Source organism: Triturus cristatus, chromosome 6, assembly GCF_964204655.1.
Source record: "Triturus cristatus chromosome 6, aTriCri1.1, whole genome shotgun sequence".
In the NCBI taxonomy this organism is placed as follows: domain Eukaryota; kingdom Metazoa; phylum Chordata; class Amphibia; order Caudata; family Salamandridae; genus Triturus; species Triturus cristatus.
Window position 1 is genome coordinate 665,236,992 of NC_140589.1, and position 19,244 is coordinate 665,256,235.

Here is a 19,244-nt window from a genome sequence, read left to right on the forward strand (position 1 = left end):
ATGCTGCCCAGAGTAATTACCAGTGGCTGAGATTAATTCAAGTTTACGAAACACAACATTTTAAATCTTCGGGATACAGCTTCGCCAAACTATAACAAACATGTTTCTGTGTATAGTCGGCCTCATTGCATGTTTTTTGCTAGGTCTCACCTGAGGCAGAGGATTCTCTCACTTGCATGACCTTTTGTTAACTAACCCTTAAATGGGGCTAGAGACAGCCCGTTACTTTAACATTGGTTGGCTAAATAGTCACTCTTATTTCCTTGGTTCTTATTGGTTAGCGTATGCCGGTTTCACTTTCTCGTCGTGTGCTTGTCTTACCCTATGCAGCATGACCAAGTACTGACTCATTTCTTTATTAGTGTCCTTCCGCTGCTCATTCTCCACTTGAGGTACTTTTTTCTTCCTTTCCCCGTTGTCGTTGCTTACTTTTTGTTCTGTGGCTGCTTTTTGTTCCATTGTTTTTGTTGCTGCTCACTTCCCTATTTATGCAGAATCAAAGCTACCTTTACCTTATAGACTATATTTTATGTTTACAATCGTGTTACACCCCTAAATGAGAATACACTGCATTTAAATAGTGCATTTCAGTGACACTGGTCTGGACGTTGAATTTAATGGCAGCGCAGCAGAGGGCACCCTCTGCGTACTATTCGTTTTTTCTAATTTTATGTAGCAAGGCTGCTGCAATGACTACGCTGTGTGGACCCACTAAGTGAAATGCTGTGCTTACTAATGTTTATTTTATTAGTTATACCGACCTATAATTCAAAGTGAGCGTGTGTGGAGCCACAGTAAATTAAACAATAAAATAAAATGTGGCCTAAATAACCGATGTAGGCTCCACTTGCGCTTTTTTTTTCTCTTGCTTTTCCCGTCATCGTTGCTGCCTTGTTTAACAAGCATTCGCAATGCAATAGGTCTCGCATTTACGAGAGTTTGAGCTATTGGCATCGTAAATGACAGTGCCTTTTATTTATGTCTTGTTTTTAAAACAGATAAATAGAAGACATTGTCATTTACAATGCCAATAGCTTAAACCCTCGCAAATGCTAGACCTATGCGAATGCGTGCGGGCCCGTGCTATAAAAATAAGCGTAAAGTATAAGGAGACAGAGTATCCTGCCTGCAACAGCAGTCAGGACAAAGCTATTTGAGAAAATAGTGCTCAGAGGCTGTATTTAAAGCCTACTGAGTAACAACACATGTAACAGGGGATGTCGTCACGGAAGGTTACAAAATGAGACAAGGCGGCACTAAGGAGGGACTACTAAACCTATTGACCAACGAACAGCCACAGTTTACAGTGGACAATGACCCAAGCCAATGAAAAATATGAGCGGAGAGTGGGTGGAGCTTCAAGTCCCTACCTGAATACAGCATGCCTCGCAGAGCAGTTCATGCGCTGCCCAGGCTTGACCTCAAAAACTGAAGTTGTCAGTCACTCTCTTCATGTACCCAATCATTCATGCCCAGCCCAAGTCTGCCCCCTTAAGAGGTTAATGTCTGTCATAATCATGTCCCATCAATCTGACCTATAACTGAAACACACTTCATTTTCCTCCACCGGACCATTGATTGCATATACAGCGGTGAAGGGGATATGTTAGTATGCCACTCTGTGCGGTGCATTATGGTGTATAATTAATTACTTAAAACGAGCTTTGGCAAAGCCGGTCTCTCCTAGGCAAGATCTATTTATTGGCTTTGTGTTTTTTAAGCCGTATTGTACAGCTGAGTGTCTGAGGTGCAGCACGGCTGAAAGTTAAAAAATAAAAAAGTGCTATATCCCAGTCAAGTTTGGCTGTTTTGTCGCGCTTATTTTTAACATGAAACTTAGAGGCGCAAGACCTATGAAAATGGCTAACTTCTACACGTGCTTTGAATCTCCCATGTACTGGGGTGAGTGCTTCAATTAAAATAGAAAACATGTGCCTCTCATTCACTTGACATGCGTCAGAAAATAATAATGTGACCGAAACATAATGGCTTTATAGGTTTAACTTTTCACCTGAAAAGTTGCATTGAAAACAATCAAATAACGGAATGATTCTGGGATTTTTTACTTTGGGCCGTTCGGTGCCCAAACAAATGTTGAGTGGAGCATCCCAATTAATGCCTTGACAACTTATGATTTTTATAGGGTTCTCTTGGTATATATTTATTTTTCTTTAAAATGTGGTAATAGAACTACATGCATACGTGTCTCCTCATTGGAGCAACAGCAGTGGTTGCCATTCTGCTGGCTCAGTGTCAGGTGCTCACTCCTGTTAATTACTGATACTATGCATCTTTGAACTCACCTTCCTGTGCTGCTTGTGCTATGTTCTTGTTTGTAAAGCATTATTTGGGAAAGAACGGGGCCCCCGAATATAGGATGAACGTACCCTGACAGGGAAAATACAACTATGGGGAACGACACACCTGGGCACGGTGAATATCATATAGAGCAGGCACATCAATTCTAAACCATCAGTATGGATAACATTAGCTTGTTAAAGACAAAACATGAACTGGTATATGTTAACTTGATCTATTTTTTCATTTTTTATTTATTTTTTTATACAAAAATATATGTCCTAATTCTAGCACTTTTTTCAAAAAATGAGATTGTTTTCTAGTATACATGTTTTTTGCACTCTGATAAACAATTGTCAAAAGATCATAAACAGTTCTCACATTTTTCATGTCATTGTTTCAATGCAAACATTTCAGCGATATTGATGACCAAATAATCAATATTTTAAAACCAATAATCAAACTAGTGATGAGCAGAGACTGGCGGTATGTTGACAAACTACACGCGTTTCGGCATAGGCCTTCGTCAGGACTTCGTCACAGTGGTTACTAAATGAAAAATAGACAACAATGTAGTCTAGAGTTAATATACCTGCTCAGATAATTATGATGCTTTGCTAGACTAACAGGTACCAAGGATTTTGTCATAAAAATACTGTCCATTGTGTATCACGTTGAAACAGTGCCTAGAGTTTAGACACAGTGCTCAGAGAATAGAAGTGATGGCCAATAGAATGACCAAAGAATAGAACCATAAATCCCATCAAGTGATTTGTAATAAATCAGTGATTTAAAAGTTATTTCTTCCCAAAGTCAGGCATGCATGCCTCTAAGATAGATCTGCCTATAAAGAGATAGCAAAGATGAAGTATAGCATCTTCTATACACCTCTTCAAGACCCTCCAGTTAATGTTTGTGCTTGAAGATTACATTTCATTAAAAGTCAGCGTACCTATTGGGTGTTCACGATTTGAGACAGACCCAGGCAGACTATAGCAGATAATGATTCTGCTGCTGCCGTGTATTTGCTGTATGAATACAAAAAGACAATCCTTTAGGAAATTATTATTTCTATTTATATAGGGTAACTTATTGTTGAAAGAAAATCGTGGCCACTTTAACTTTTATATTACCTTTCTGATTTTAATTTCCTGTGATTTCTTTCCTGCGCCAACCACGTCAACTAGCAGATGTTGATTATTAAGCCACTAACTGTTTGTAAAGCATGCACTTCATTATTTCCTCATGATAGAATGTACATCGTCTAATTTGCAGGCATCATCTTGATATTTTTTTTTGTAATTAGTTTCTCTTTCCGTTATAAATTTGATTCACTCTAACTAAGTCACAACCAATTTAATCCTTCACATATGAGCTTAATATGTCCACCTTCTACCAGTGATTTAGAGCAGTGCGTACTGAGCCTTTTTTTCAAATTTCTCGATATTCTGTTGAGCATTCTGGGATGTTGGATGAAGGGCAGTTAACGGAGTAGGTGAGGGGAACTGTCAAGTGCAGACTCGCTGTGTCTGAATGCTGTGTTATCCTCCTCTGTGTGTTGGTGATGCTCAACTTCACAAATAAAGAACGTCTTTACGGATGGATAACTACATAGGGGGTGATTACGATCTTGTTAGGAAACCCCTCCAACCGAATCGGTTTCAGAATCGTTTCCGAACGAATTGGGTTCTCTTAGTCCAACCGACCGATTACAATGCATCGTGATGCTTCCGTATACGATTCGGTCAGACTCGCATTGACTTCAATGGGAGCCTGTGTTCCAAACAAGAACATAGGCTCCCATTGAAAAAAGGGGTTGCTGAGGAAAATCGGGCACCCTGTGGCCTGCACCCCATGGTGCCTGCCACACTGTGCATGGTTGGAAAGGGGGGTCCCTTGGGTACCCCCACGGGCCCGATTCAGAAGGCCCCGAGTGAAGGGGGGCCTGCTATTTGCCCCCAAAGACAAATTCCGACAAGCATTTCGTTTCAGGCAATCTGAATCGAAACATCTGTCCAAATCGGTAATCTCTCACTCGGAAAGCGTGTCCATAGAGCTGTACGATTCGGCTCTGAAAGACTCGACCTGTCTGAATGCACGTTGAAATTTATTCTGCAAAATATATTCAAATATAAAAATAACCCTTGGTCAACTTATTTAATGGCGGCAGCAGCCACTCTTCAAATAGATCTGACTGCTCTAAACACTTCATCACTTACTCGCACTGCAGTAAAAAGTATATTGAAAAAACAGATAAAATTTCTCTCGAAAACCGCGGACATGGAAAATATCAAGTCCACACCGCCGCTAAGAGCCCTGGCAGCATCACACAACAATGACTGCCATGTTGGCCCTCAGGCACAATCTTATCTTAATTGCACAATCGGCAAAACCTGCCTAATCCAAATTCTGGCAGTAAGGATGTTGGCATTACATATTAAAGACTTCAATCCAAACTGGCCACTGCTCTCTAAGATTCCTTCCGACACAAAGGGCAACCAATGAGATGATTTGTGCTATGTTCTTGCATCTGGAATCCTAGGATTAAGGAATAGCATTGAGGCTTATGAATGGCCTTGATTCTATCTTCCTGATAAGAAGGCGTTTCCCTCTGGTTTCTATATTCGTTTTTTTAAATCTATTGACTGTGTTGAGCCCATTTGTCTGTAGATCTGCAAGGTTTTGGAGCGGCAGTCTGCAACGCTCAGTTAACAATGGGCTGATTGTGATAGGATGTTCAGGATATTGGTCACCCTTCATGAAAACAATGCTAACAATGCTAACAGTGTGTTGTAATGCTCTCTTCATTTATAGGCATTGTTGTGCTTAGAGATTTTTTAGAGGGTCAGAAGCAAGATAGACTGAGGCTTCGCTTCCCTTCGGATGAGTTCCAGAAGTCACAGCAATTCTTTTTTTCCCCCACAAATGATCTTTCCTGTGAAATATGGGTTTAAAAATAATTGCTTTTCGTTCTGTAAATGTATTGAAGCATGTAATGTGTAGTTGTAATGTCTGTGTGTATAAATTAGTATATAGGCAGATTTTCCGAGTGCAATATGCTAGCAGCGTTGCTGAGTGCGAGGGTGGCCTTGAGCACGTCATGGTGCCCCTGTCTTCAATATTGGAAATAATCTGCATGTTTTTCTTAGCGGATGGTCACATATGGTTTACTCCAGACTTCTCCAACGAGTAGCTTGGGAGCTACTGGTAGCTCGCCAGCTCCCTGTTACTACGTCTGCTGTGAGCAGCCGTCTAAATTAGACGTTTTTGCTTGATTGAATTAATGCATTCATATCAAAACTGAAAAGCATGTGTTCAGGGCCAAAATGTGTGCATTATCAGAACTCAACAGCTGATGTTTAGAGAACAATGATTGAATTCCCAAAATATATTTAAAGCAGATATTTGAGGGATAAATTGTGCAGCACTGGGGAGACTTATTACTCCTATTCTTACCTTGGTACTAACGGCATTGCAGCTATGGCCTCCCCCACGTTCAGGCATCCCAATTTGCTAACGCGTTTTCACATTATTACTGGCAGGTCTGCCTGATGCAGTGAGGTGATCACTATGGTAATCATGCCGAAGGTGGGCTCTAATGTGAATCTTGCCTGCTGTGATCACGATTCCAGCACTAATAATACTAGTAGCATGGGATAGTGTTTATTGCGCATAAGTAGCTCCTATTAGAGACAAGTTTGGAGTCCCCTGGTTTACTCCATGCTGCTGTTTCATGTGTGGAAATTTAGCGGCAAAAAAGGGGATTAATACGTTTTACTGCCCCAGGGATTACATGCGTACAATGAGACCATATCTCATCAAAAAGCCCTTGTGGTTATGGGCCCAGTGCTTTTCCTCAGCAAAATTATTTTAACCTGGGATTGTTTTTTGAGCCAGCAAATGATGTCTCAAGTTAGCTAGCTTGTATTAAACGAATGAACAATGAATTCGATCTTTGCAGTGCGATCTGAATTTGTGAATGTGTATTTTTTGAGTGATTGTTCCAAATAGTTTGTTTTTCGAGACTAGATGTATCTGCATTGGTAAGGTATGGTATAGTGTGTGTTTATGAATGAAACATACACTAAAGGTGGTTAAGGTGAGTTCAAAAGATCTCTGTCTAGTTGTCACCAACACCTCGCCTATATTCTCGAAATACCTGCTTTCATAGCATGGGTATTGTGCTGTGTGTGTCAACCATAGTGAGTCCATTTCGGTTGTTTTTAGCGTTAGAGTTAAAATGTAATGACCATGGCATGGCGTATGTTCTTTTTTTTCAGTGCTGAGTTTGGTAGTGATACATTTATGCCAGCCTCACTGCTACATTTAAAGTGTAGTATCCCTTTAAGTATGTAATCACAGTAACATTTAAAGTCCTCAAGTAAACTTTCATATCCTGTCATTTTTCCAAGTTAGCAAACTTTGGGCTAGAGTAACGAAGGCTGTTTTTGGTCCCAAAGGGCCCGATTCGCAGAATTGGGCTGTTTGCGGCTGTTAAATATACGTGATATGTAAGAAACTAAAATTTCAATTCAATATCACATTACCAAATTGCAATTTGGTTTTGCGGCTACATACCGACTCGATATTTGGAAGGGCTGTGTTTAGGGTGCCCCTACCAAATACCGAATATGATTAATATGTGATAATGTTTTGTGCCTGAAATCCGGTGGCAAAAACATTCATGCTTTACCTGCAACTAAAAGGAGGTGGTTTGGCATTCGCAAACTGGAAGGGGTCATTTTGAGAAAACATACTTTTAACTCTTAAAACATGTTATACATTTACTTTTCTTTTAAAAGCGCCCCGGTTTCGTTTAAAGCAAAATGATTGCTTTATTTAAATATGGCGGTCAGCTGGCCTGAGCAGGCCACCGTCACTGTAATGTCAGGCATTCATAGTCTGCCGCAATTTGTGACCTACCTGATTAATATTCATGAAGTAGGTTAGTTTATGGCCCACTACAAATCGGGTTCTTGCCAGCTTACCTAGCCGACTTAGTAATTAGGTCAGTTTGCAAAAACAGAATGGATTCGGTAAAAGAGCGTGCACGATCAGAAACATCTTTAGCATGTTCATTCTTTTAACATCTGGCCTTTTGTTTTGATATCCGCAGACCTAAGAACATGGAGGGGGTCCTTGTTGTGACGAATTATGGCATTTTCCTCCATTGGAGTGTGTCCTGGTGTCCTCTGTAGTGATTATGTACCAGGCATACCTCCCTATGCAAGATAACGTCTGAGAACTTTAGTCCAGCTCTTTAAACACGATCAGTCAAAGCAATCTTCATCTCCAAGCAGCAAATTAGCCTGCAGGACCTCATGACGTCTGTGGATGTTTGCAGAATATCTGCTGTTCCTGGCCAGATGCACAAGCATTGCGTATATGTAAATGCAGAAAAAGTGTTCAATGTGACCAGTGGTACAGAAACCACGCAGAAGAAAGTGACATCTGTGCATATGTAAAATTTGCTAGCTTTATGTTTTGCTGTTTTTTTCCGCAAGCCTTTGACAAAAAATAACACAAAAAATGAGTTGACACGTCTCTGTTTTGTGTTTTGGAATCCAGTCCCCATAACATTTTGCTTCCCTGACCAATCTGTGCAAAACTTTGCAGCATCGACCAAAAGTGAATCTATATTTATGAAGTTTTGTGTCGTTGCAGTTCCTGCATGGTTTACCCTGAAAAAGGGGGCACAAATAAGTAATGGTTAACTCCATTACTATCCTTAGATGCTCCTGGATTTATTGTTAAGTGGACCTTTCCCACACACCCTAAACACCCTGGATTGGGAATACCTTCAAACCAACACGCTGCCATCCTGTCGACTTCTGGCATACTACATATTTCTTGGTTCTATGCTGAGCTTCAAACTACAGGGGAAACTTCAGCAAAAGACTGACAAGTAAATGACTGGTCTTCTGAAAAAACGAACAACATAACGGGTGTTTTAAAAGGTGCAAACGCATTTGCAAAAACAAAATAAACATGATACTTTTACTTGATTCCCCATAACTTCCTACACTCCTTGCAACACCACATTAACAAGTGAAATGAAGCAATCGAACTGGATGCCTCAGGTGACTGCCAGATTTCAGACAGATACCATATTTGAACCCAATACAAATGATTCCTACATGGTATAGGAAAGCACAGGTGAAGTATGCAAGTGCTGCGCACTGCCGCACCGTGATACAACATAATGTCAGCCTATAGGAAGGCTCATGTTGTGAGCTCTGAGGCAGCCATGCTTAAGTGGCTATGGGAGCCTGGTTAAACTAACTATTGCAATGTGATTTCTGTAAATAATATGGCATACATTTTTAAAGGGGGCACATTCCTTGTGGTTAGCATATGGGATGGTTTGCACTTGCGAGGCCAGAATATGTTCTAATGTTGGCGTAGTCTAATGTGTGATCACTTCAACTTGGGACCTGTGGATTCCACTAAGTTTGCTCGTCAGTGTGTTTAGGGTTCATTTGCAGTGACCGTGTGTGATACCCGTGTGATTACTCAGTTGTTGAAGGTAAAGTGAGAGCTGCTTTCTAACCTCTTGTTCCTTTCTGTAGGTGATGCTTGGTGGTAAACTGCAGACATCGGCCTGGAGAGGACTCAAATGCAGGGCTGCGCTGGGTGTTCTGCTGCTGAGCTGGAGAGGTGCTCATTGGAGCTCAACATCAGGTAAAAACCATCGACAAAATATCGTTACGTTTGCTGCGGAACTAAAAAAAATCACACGATTCTAGGGTGGGTGGGGGCGCGTTTTTTATGTAGTCGATAGCCAAAAGGCTCTTTTTACATCATTGTATTTAAGGCGGCTTGATTGGTGTAATTAAAACGTCTTTCCACATCCTTACTGATGTCGAATATTAAAATGGCGGCTGAACGGACAATGCGGGTTTCCCATGTTTTGCATCGTGACGGCGTAGCGGGAAGCTTGTGTTGGTTTACTTTTTCCTTGGAACCCGGCCCATTCCCTTTGGTTTTTTTCGGCAGTATTCAAGCGCCGGCCTCTAAAGTGTGAACTGTTGAAAAGTTGAGACGTTCACGCTGGGAGAAGGGAAGATTGTATTCCTTTTCTTTGATATTTTTGACCGTTACGTCGGTCTGCTCTGGTTATCATTTTTTAACTGTGCCTAATTCACTCGGGGCTGTGGCTGCATTCCGGCGTGTTTTCCAGATAACTCATGCCTGTAATCTAATCAGGAGCTGTCTGAATGTCAGGTTCACTGAGAGGGGACAGTGGGATTGGTATCATGTGGTGTTTTGGGTAGAGAGCTATGTGAAGGAATCTCTGGGGAAAGTTGGTGTGGGTTTGTTTCTTTAACACTCGAGCACACTGGCATGAAGGGGGGAAACCTCTGTGGTGTGGCAGGTTGTGTTTGAGAGTGAAGCTAGCCCAGCCATAAGATGAGGGGTGTGAGGTGCTGGGGGAATTGTGGGGATAGCAGAAGTCCTGAGTAGGCGCAATGCTATGTGGGGAGTAGTAATGTTCAGGCATCTCATGGATTGGGGTGAGACTGGCTCTGGGTTGTAAGCGTACATACCTTTTTGGTTATTTGCTAAATTAATGCAGGTAGAGAGGTCAGGCCACGAGGGCACCAGGAATTTGATAATAGGCCAAAGCAATTACAACCCTCTCTGTTTTAGAAATGGGGCTCTTCTGTGTTTTTGTGAGTTTTGAACCTTGGCTTCTTGAATGGTGGTGACGTAATTTTTCTACTGTCAGGCTACTTTTACCAGGACCTAAAGTGTACACTTGTTATATTCTTTTGGCCAGATAAAACTGAAGCAAAGGTGCAGCCGTACTATGTGTCGTAAAGATGATGCAGGGAAGGGGAGAACAGCGGTGGTAGCACATTTTGTTATTTTAGGGTGGTTTGCGGGATCTTTCCTGTGGTGGGCTGTGATACGGGAGAACTTATCGTGATGCTGATTATCGTACTAAGTACATGTGATGCTCTTGTCTTCTCTTGTTTCTTGTGTTACCAGGCACCTTCACTCACGTGATAATGTAGATTCAATCACCTTCCCCCTTCTGTACCCCTTTGTCAACTACCTCACCTTCTCTATCAAATTCAAATTGTTTATGTGTGCATATGTTACCCAGTACTAAATGAGAGGCCAGGCCATGCCAGCACTTTTTATGTTGTTTTGGTAAAATGGCCGCCTTTTCTTATTCAACTGTGAGCTGCTGAAACCTCTTAACACATAATCGGTGCATAAGACTTAGGTACCCACTGTTATGTGATACTACCTACTCTGGGCAAGGTGAAGCAGCAGCAGAAAATCTGACTTACTACCCCTAGGGATCTTTCCACTGATGTGAGACTAAAGCCCAGAGACCTCATTGTACCTGCTTGTACATTACCGTGATCAACAGTATTATTTTATAAACATACGAGGCTCGAAAAACTATAGAGAAAAGGCCTTAACCCACAGAAACCCTGCAACACTATAGAGATGATAAAATATTTCACTTTATTGTCTCACTTATAATGTTGTATTGAAAGTATAGGCATTGATTCCGTCTCTACTTACCTTCTGCATACCTAAAAGCGCTGGGACACTTTTTTGAGTCGACGTGCACTATAGCAATACTTAATTCAATCATTCAAAGTCAGTGATGTCAAGGGCATGATGTAGAGGATGGATTCTTCACCACTTTGTTTGAAGCTATGAGGAAATGGCGACCGCTTCCTATAGCCACCCTTTCTGCGCCAGGTGTAACATGAGATACAGAAAGGATGCCCTCTGGAAAGTAGTTCATTAAAGCATCCGGCAAAAAATAAGCCCAAAAACAAATAACGAAATTCCTTCAAGGTGCTGGGATTCTGTTTGTAAGCCAGATCTTGCAAGGCTGAAGTTTTGGATGTGGGTGAAAACAGGGCTAAGACGGGGGTGGAGAGTCCAAATACGGGGTGTGGCAACCCACTGGAACACTCTGATCAGAGGCTCTTACATACTGGCAGAACAGGAACCACCTGACAGGAAGGGGATGGTCTCTAAACAGGAACCACCTGACTGGAAGGGGCTGGTCTCTGAAGAGGAACCATCTGACAGGAAGTGGCTGGTCCCAGAACAGGAATCATCGGATACAAAGGAGCTGTATTCAGAAATGTACATACCGAAATTGTGTTTGTGTTCAGTTACCAGGTTGGAGTGGAGTACTTATATGTTGGCCATCTTGGAATGAAACCATAGCAAAAGGAAAGATCATATGACTTTTCTTCCTTGCAGAAATGCCTGTTGCTTGCTCATAACCAGAATAAATGAAGCAGTTGCCTATTTTTAGGCTTGAAATACTGTGCTTTGTGGCATGTACTAGCTTTCCTATTGCAGGTAGACAGTGGTGTGTTAAAGTAAAGTGCTCAATTCTTCCTCTCAGAACACCACAGAGCACTAACAACAAAATCTACAACATACAGCTCTAAAATGGCAAACATCACTTAAGACAGTGACCCGTCGAGCACAAAATCCTCTGCAAGTCACTGCACTTATGTTACCCTGGACCCGATACCAAAAGCTCATGCTACATAAACCAGTCCAACATTGCAACTCGAACAAAACATAAAATGAAATATAAATCACAGAAAAACTTCCATTAAAAAAAAAAAATAGCATGAAAAACTGACGGCACCGCCAAAACTTGTTCTCACTACTGCCTGCCGCAAGGGTTATGATTTCATTTACTATGTGTTTTTTATTCCTACCTATTTTCCCTTCCCTGTTAACTAAACATTCCTAATTCTAACCAAAATATTTATATTTTATTTGCTGTGAAGTAAAATGTGTGCTGTTTTTGGAGTGGTGTGCACACTTCAAACCTACCCGACCTTTCAAGTCTCTTGTTCACGGCAGCAGAAGCCCTCAGGTGAACGATAGCTTTGTTTTTCATGGCAGTCCCTGCCTGCCCGTGCCTCTGTTTATGAAAATAGGTTTTTGAAGCCAGATGTTCAGTAAGATAATGCGAATTATCCAAAAAAAAACACAACAAGCGTTTGCAATATCTGGCCTTTTTCACAGTAGGGTGGGCAGTCATCTGAACACAACTTAAGTGAGAGCCCAGTTGAGCGAGTGATGTCGAGGTTAGAAAGAGAACAGCACGTGTAGAACCTTATGATAACTGGTTTTCGCGGCTCAGATATGTATGTAATGTTTTTTGTTTGCGCGACTAAACAACGCGTCCAGTGATTTCCTCTATTGCCTTACTCCTACTTAATTTTTCTTTTCCTGGTTTTTATTGTGGAAGATAGTTAATATTGTTAAAATACTATTAACGCCGCTCATTGTTCTGGGAAGGGTGAATGACTCTTCTATGTCGGAGTTTGAATCACTATTTCCAGATTGGACCGATGTAAGCCGCTAGTGCTTAACCCCCGGCACTATCATGCTGGCTGTTGGACAGTCGGTTTGTTTTTAGAGATCATCTTCTTGAGTGACCTACGCCGTGTTGGGTCATGTTGATGTATCAGGTTTTTTTAACACTTAGACTGGTCTGCTTGTCCAGTTGCATGCGCTTCAGAGGGCGTACAGAATGGGGTTAGGCGCTGGTCTGAGGGTAAGGCAGCAACGGGGAGAAAAATACTATTGACATTGACTAATGCTTTGTCAAGGTCGCAAGTCAAGGCAATTATATAAAAATGTCAAGCTTCCTCTTTTACATTTTAGACGAAGACAAATTGTTAATCCTGTCATAGAAGTTTCAAGTTCCAACTTCCCCCCATGGGTATCACCAGCTTGATTTTGCCTTTGAACCTGTAACGTGATCTGCTGCCTTTGAATAGATTCTTTCTATGCAAAAACCACATACATACACACATACATCAATTTATTCCTTCTGTAATAAGAGGTGTGGGTTTTATACTGTCACACTGCACTTTCTTCATTTTGTTAGATGTTAGATTCCTGTAGTTATTACTCAGCGATGGCCAATGGTTGAAGGGGTTTTACCGGAGGTGAGGCAGGTAGATGTTGTACAAGTGGTTATAGTTTATGCATTGGGAATTTTTTTTGTGTGTAATTTGATTCTGGCAAGACATTGATAACTGTTTTTTTACCTGTTTGCTGCTGTGTGCAGTCACATTCTGCTCTTGTCCCTGGCCTGCGTCAGATGCGAAGAGAGTCCGAGCGAAAGCAGCCATTTTGGCTGTTCCTATTCGGAGTGACATTTTGTTTCGTGTGCGGTCTAGTTGTCCTCAATGCCCTTAAAAAGAAGGCTGATGCATTGATGCATGCAGCGGACGTGCCAGAGGGAAGCCAGTTACACCTGTCTATGACCGCATGGCACCAGTGGCCAGGCGTTATATCTGCTTCCCCACATACAACATAAATTAGATTTCTGCTCAGTTGCATGCACTTCACCCTAATTTGGTGCCAGGTTGTAGGCACTCTACAATCCTCTTACAATCCTGGCAAGTGGGAAAATCAGTGTAATGTGCGTGACTTTTTGCTAAAACCCTGAATTAATTTTGATTGTGGCCATGGAGGCGTGAACGCCAGTTATGTTATGTCTTAATTGCCGATCCTTGGTTAGCCATAGAGCAGATATTTTTGATCTCATTATGGGCAATGGTTCTGGTAGTTTATTTGTAACATATACATGGCTTAATCCAACGGGCAACCCTGATGCAGGTCTTGTTCTTCTGGAAAGATACGGCATTAGGAGGCTGGACAGAATCCAGTAGAAGGGGCGGAGGTATAGCCATAATCTGTAAAGAGACTTATGTGTGCACGCTAGAGCAGTTTACTATCCCAGACTGTGAGAGCACCCTATTTTCTATTAGCTACTCTAAACACTTTACTTTCTCTGGAGTCCTTGTGCATCACCCCCATCCGGAAAATAAGTTTTTAGAAACCGTGGTAAAGGCTATTGCACCACACACAATGAAATCAGCCAATTTTGAAATACTTTGAGATCTATATTTACGTTTTGATTCTGGTCATTGCGCCCATTTCTCTGGTCAGTGATTTGGAAGCCATTCCGCTAATTCAGTTAGTGAAAGCGTCAGCAGGACATGCTCTGGAACCAGTCTTTTCTAACTAAGCCTCCTTGAATGTTCAGACCCATTTTCCATTAGCCTGGATAGATCATTACGCGGTCCCCCAAAGGGTAAAACAATGAAGTTACCACCAAACAGAGCAAATCAAAAGAAACCTGTCTGTGGCAATCCATCCCAAAAGGCACTGACACCAGAGCTTAAGTACATCTCACGCTTGCCATATCTACTTGTACCTTCAGCTGTGACAACTTGGAGTGTAACCTCCATTTGTGATCAGCCACCATTGAACACTCTAATAACGATCTGAAGGAGGTATGAATATAAAAGATATACAGCCTCATGCATCAAGCCAAAATCCAGTCGGTAAAATACCGATTCGCTAATAACACCCGTTAGCGAGTAAATAAAACCTAATCCCAATGCATCAACCCAAATACAAAAATCGCTATTTAAGGAATCCTTAAATAGCGATTCCTTAAATTGCGATTGCATTTAAGGAATCCCAAATTGAGATTCCTTAAATGCAATGCATGAAAGTTAAAAAATTAGCGAATTCGCTAATAGGGGGAGCAAATTACCATGAAGATGAACTGCATGGTAATTTGCTAAAAGTTTGAAAAATGCACTTTTGTGCATTTTTCAAAGTTTCATGTTGCGATGCCCTTAGAGCATGTGTGTGTGCAACATATGTGCACATATCAATTTCAGGGGTGCAATAGGGTGTCATTTTGACACCCTTGCAATTGCATGAGCAATTTGCGAGAACCTACTGGTACTCGCAATTTGCTCATGCAATCTCCAATTCATTCCTATGGGCCTGGAGGCCCATAGGAATGATTGGGACGGCATTCCTTAATTGCTACTCGCAATTTGCTAGTCGCAATTAAGGAAAGTTAAGGAATCGCTATTTGAATAGCGATTCCTACATGCATAGCCTTTTGCTATTCCTTATTAGCGATTCCTTATTTTTCGCTAATAAGGAATCGCAAATGGCATTGTTGATGCATGTGCCCCATAGTGCGGGACAGGTTTAATAAAACCAGTGTTGGTTTGGTCACATGAACTGACAGAACGTTTTCCACAACGTGCTTCTACACTTGACACAAGTATGGATTGTGGTACTTGTGGTGGAGTGAAAACGTATTGGTTTACCCATTGTACTCTACAACGAATGGTCATGTTTTCAAATTCTTCAGCAGCACATTAAAGCTAAAAAGCCTGGTAATTGCACCAAATGAGCTTTTTTGTTCTTCATACATTTGTGGCTACCCACGTCTCACGCAAGGAGACACAGTTAGCTGAGAGCAGCTTAGCGCTTCATTCCCATTGCACCTCTCCTGAATGGCACAAAAATGGGGAACGGGGCTACCGCAAGACTGGAATTGTGCCCTCTGACCATTCTGACCGCTCCTCCTGGTTAGGTCACTTAGATTGGGGCCTGGAGGCTTAACACTGAGACTTTGGTCCAGCCCCATTGGAATCCTCAGCGAGCCCACAAAGACGTAATGTGCCTCCTCTCTGTGATTTTGATTTTCTAGTTATGTGTACAGTTTTATGTGTTGCAGGTGGAGTCACCTGGCTTTCCAACAATTACGGTACTCCAAATCAGACAAGAAAATGTGCCCAAAAGAATGGGCGTCATGACAATCGCACTCTAATAATTGGGTGGGCCCCAGAGAAATCAATGGCGTCCCTATATTCCCTTAGACAGCTGTGATCGCTCCTCCGTTGGTGGTAGCTATGTTTTCCTGGACTATGGTCTTCAAGTGCGGGGTAAACCTAGTAGAGGTGAAGCTTGTTGGTTAATAAGGCTGGCAGCCAGCTTAGGGTGTATCATCCCTGGCTGCTTTTGTATCGCCAGTTAGTTAACCCATTAGCTTGTTTAATAAACCTGCAACCTAATGTTCTTCCAAGAAAGAATTATGTCTTACCCCATTATTTTATTTGTTCTGCTTATTTTGTATGCATTTGTGCAATTGCTTTAATAAGATTGGGCTGGTTGTTTGGCGATCAAACATCAGTGCTACGTAGTATGTTTATCTCTGCGTAATCTGATGGCAGGTTGAGATGTCATTTTTAAATTTTTGTTATCTTGTGCTCTTTGTGTGCCAGCATGTCCTAATTGCCACATTATCTCATCCACTGTTCTGTGGACTCGGCAAAAAACAACACTATATGGAATTCCAGATGGCAGTGGCTGCCCGACCTGTAGGGTGTCCTTTTCTTTACCAGTGTGAGTTGATGAATATCTCAAACCCTTGCCCTCCGCCCTCCTCCTCTGGCTCTCCCCTCCCCCATGATGTAAGCAGTGTTTTCCACATACATTGGGCTGGTGTTTCCTTCATATTTTTTCCCATGGCGTGGTGGCCCAGTTTTCTTCCCAGAATGCAACGGGGCATAAAAGGGTCCATTGTTTCTTGTCGACAACTAGTGCGCGCATGCGCTAATCTGGCCCGCGCTGGATTCTAAGAGTGGGTGGCTCTTGAATGAAGAGCAGAGAAAGCCTGGTTGTACGCATGAGTCATGGTTACTTCATGCTCCTTTGTTTTGTAAACAGTTCAGTGGGTTGCAGGCGAGCGGCGTTCACCCATGCTTAACGTTGTTCGTTCCTTCCAACCACGAGAATAAACACGTTTTCTACTGAACTCGCGTTACGAGGGGGACTTTCAGCCTTTCCTGGTTTTACACCTAAGGGCATTATTTTTAGGCCCTAAATATAATAGTAAAAATGTTCCCATTTTGCTCAGTGCTTTTTCCTGAAAAAACATGGCCGGCTGATTGATGTCCACCTGACTTGTGAGCTGGTTGCAGGTGTGCAGAAAATATTGAAGACGCGGTACCTTTAAACCCATAAAACGTTTGTAGGGCTCCATTAAGTTAAAAAGCTGGAACATGGTATGCAAGAAAAAGTGTACGTATGTTTAATTCCCCAGGGCATTACATGCTTAGTTCTCATCACTTAATGACACAAATTCACCTCCATTGTCACAGGCAGTAATTTATGAGTAACCTTCCCATGTGAATATTTCTGCAAAAATCACAAGTGATCTCTGTAGTAAACTGAGACAGACACTTGACCTCTGTCCATATGCTATAATTAAACATCTTTACAGCTGCATATTTGAACTGTGGAATGAGAACATCCCATGGCCAAGTAAATTCCACTGCAGATTGCCCTTTCACTGCGGGCCTTTCAATCATCCCAACCTCAGATGTATAGTGTTAAGTGCTATCGATAAGCAAGTATGCGCCATTATGCACTGCTGGCTGCCAAAACACCTCTTGTGCCTGTACCTTGGTGAGGGTTTGCTTCGAGGCCATGGTGAGACTTAGTAATGATCTGGAATTATGCGGCACGGGAGGGCCAAAATATGCGGCATGGTTGAGGAAATTATGCAGAAAGACCAGGCAAATTATGCGGCATAATGTGGCCCTTTTTTGGTAGTATGGCTTCATTGTTTTATCATTTTTTACACTTGTTAACACTGTCTGGGCATTGGGTGCACCTCATTAGTGCCAGTCTAACACCCAAATATAGCAACAAGCAGCAGAAAGGTGACCAGTCAACCTTTACAAAGGGCCTTCCATCGCACAGCAAGACGTGTCATTGCGTTTTAAGTAACCGTTTAGGCTAGAAACTACGTTTTTTTTGTTTAAATCTGCAGATTATGCAGCAGAACGATGGATTATGTGGCAAATGCAGCAAATATATAATTATGCGAAAATCACCGCACACAGTCGCGTAATTCCAGTATCCCTGATAATGATTCTTTCTCTCAAGGGAGCATCTTTATCTGCACCCAGGAGTGGCCTGTTGCACAAATTCAAAAACTCCCTCTGCTTGCAAGAAAGATTTTAGTTTTGCGGGGATGTATTTCACACGTGTTATCTATCCTTCCTTGATGTACTTTCATATACATCTTAGTACAGGGCAATTCAGAATTGACTTCCATGACATGTTCCTGACCTACTCCTAAAAGAATAATCTTGAGAAATACCACCAGTTAACTCTCCTCTTCATCCACTCCCAGCTCATTGTGGCCAATGACTTGACACAGTGCAGTTTCACACGCCTAGCCCCATGCTGCCCGATCTCACTGTGGCTGGTGACCAGCTGCAGTGCAGCCTCTCGCTCCCAGAGCCACACTGAACCAGCTCACTGTGGTTGGTTACCTGCTGCAGTGCGCACACTCACTCCCAGCTCCAAGCTGAGTCTGCTCACTGTGGTTAGAGACTTGGCACAGTCTCTTGCTCCCAGTCCCACGCTGTGCCGTCTCCCTGCGGCTGGTGACCAGCCTCAGCGCAGTCTCTTCTCCCAGTCCTATGCTGTTCCGTCTCCCTGCTTTTGGTGACCAGCCTCAGCGCAGTCTCTTGCCCCCAGCTCTAAGCCTCACCTGCTAACTGAGGTTGCTTCAGTGCTTAATTTGAGCTGATGGTTTACTGGGCTTGGCACTGGCATCTAATTGTCAGCACCAGCACTCTGGGCAGTCTGCTGAATGATGTCACTGCTTGTCTAATTGACAGATGAGCATGAGAACAGTTGTTTATTAATTCAATATACATTAAAAGAGACCATTATCTGCTGCCTGAGCCATTCTTATGGCTTTGGGGGTCTGGAATAGTCCGAATTGTCACACCTGTAGGAGGAGTGCGATGGTCATTAGTTGTCACTGGCCATACTGGTATGTGAAATGGGCGATGCAGTGGCCTCCTGACAAGGGCCCTGGCACTTATTGTTTTACAAATTAAGCCCCGAGTTGCTTACAGGCCTCAGCGCAGCAGTCTCTGTAATAACCCCTCGCTCCACCATCTCACTGGGTTTGGTGGCCTGACAGTCAGTGTTTCTCATTTTCTCGTTCCTCGCGGCGCGGTGAGGTGGGCTGGCCAACATTCCATCAATGTCCACCGAGCCGCCATTAGCGCACGGGCCTCCGGCACACTGGC

At 42.5% G+C, this 19,244-nt stretch overlaps 1 protein-coding gene across 1 annotated transcript in view; it reads left to right on the forward strand.

Annotated features, from left to right (window-relative positions):
• BACH2 (BACH transcriptional regulator 2) overlaps positions 1-19,244 on the forward strand; it is a 587,303-nt gene that overhangs the window by 104,199 nt on the left and 463,860 nt on the right. The window contains exon 2 of the mRNA XM_085611154.1: positions 8,868-8,979. The gene's annotated coding sequence lies outside the window, so the exon portion shown is untranslated. The remainder of the gene's footprint in view (positions 1-8,867; positions 8,980-19,244) is intronic.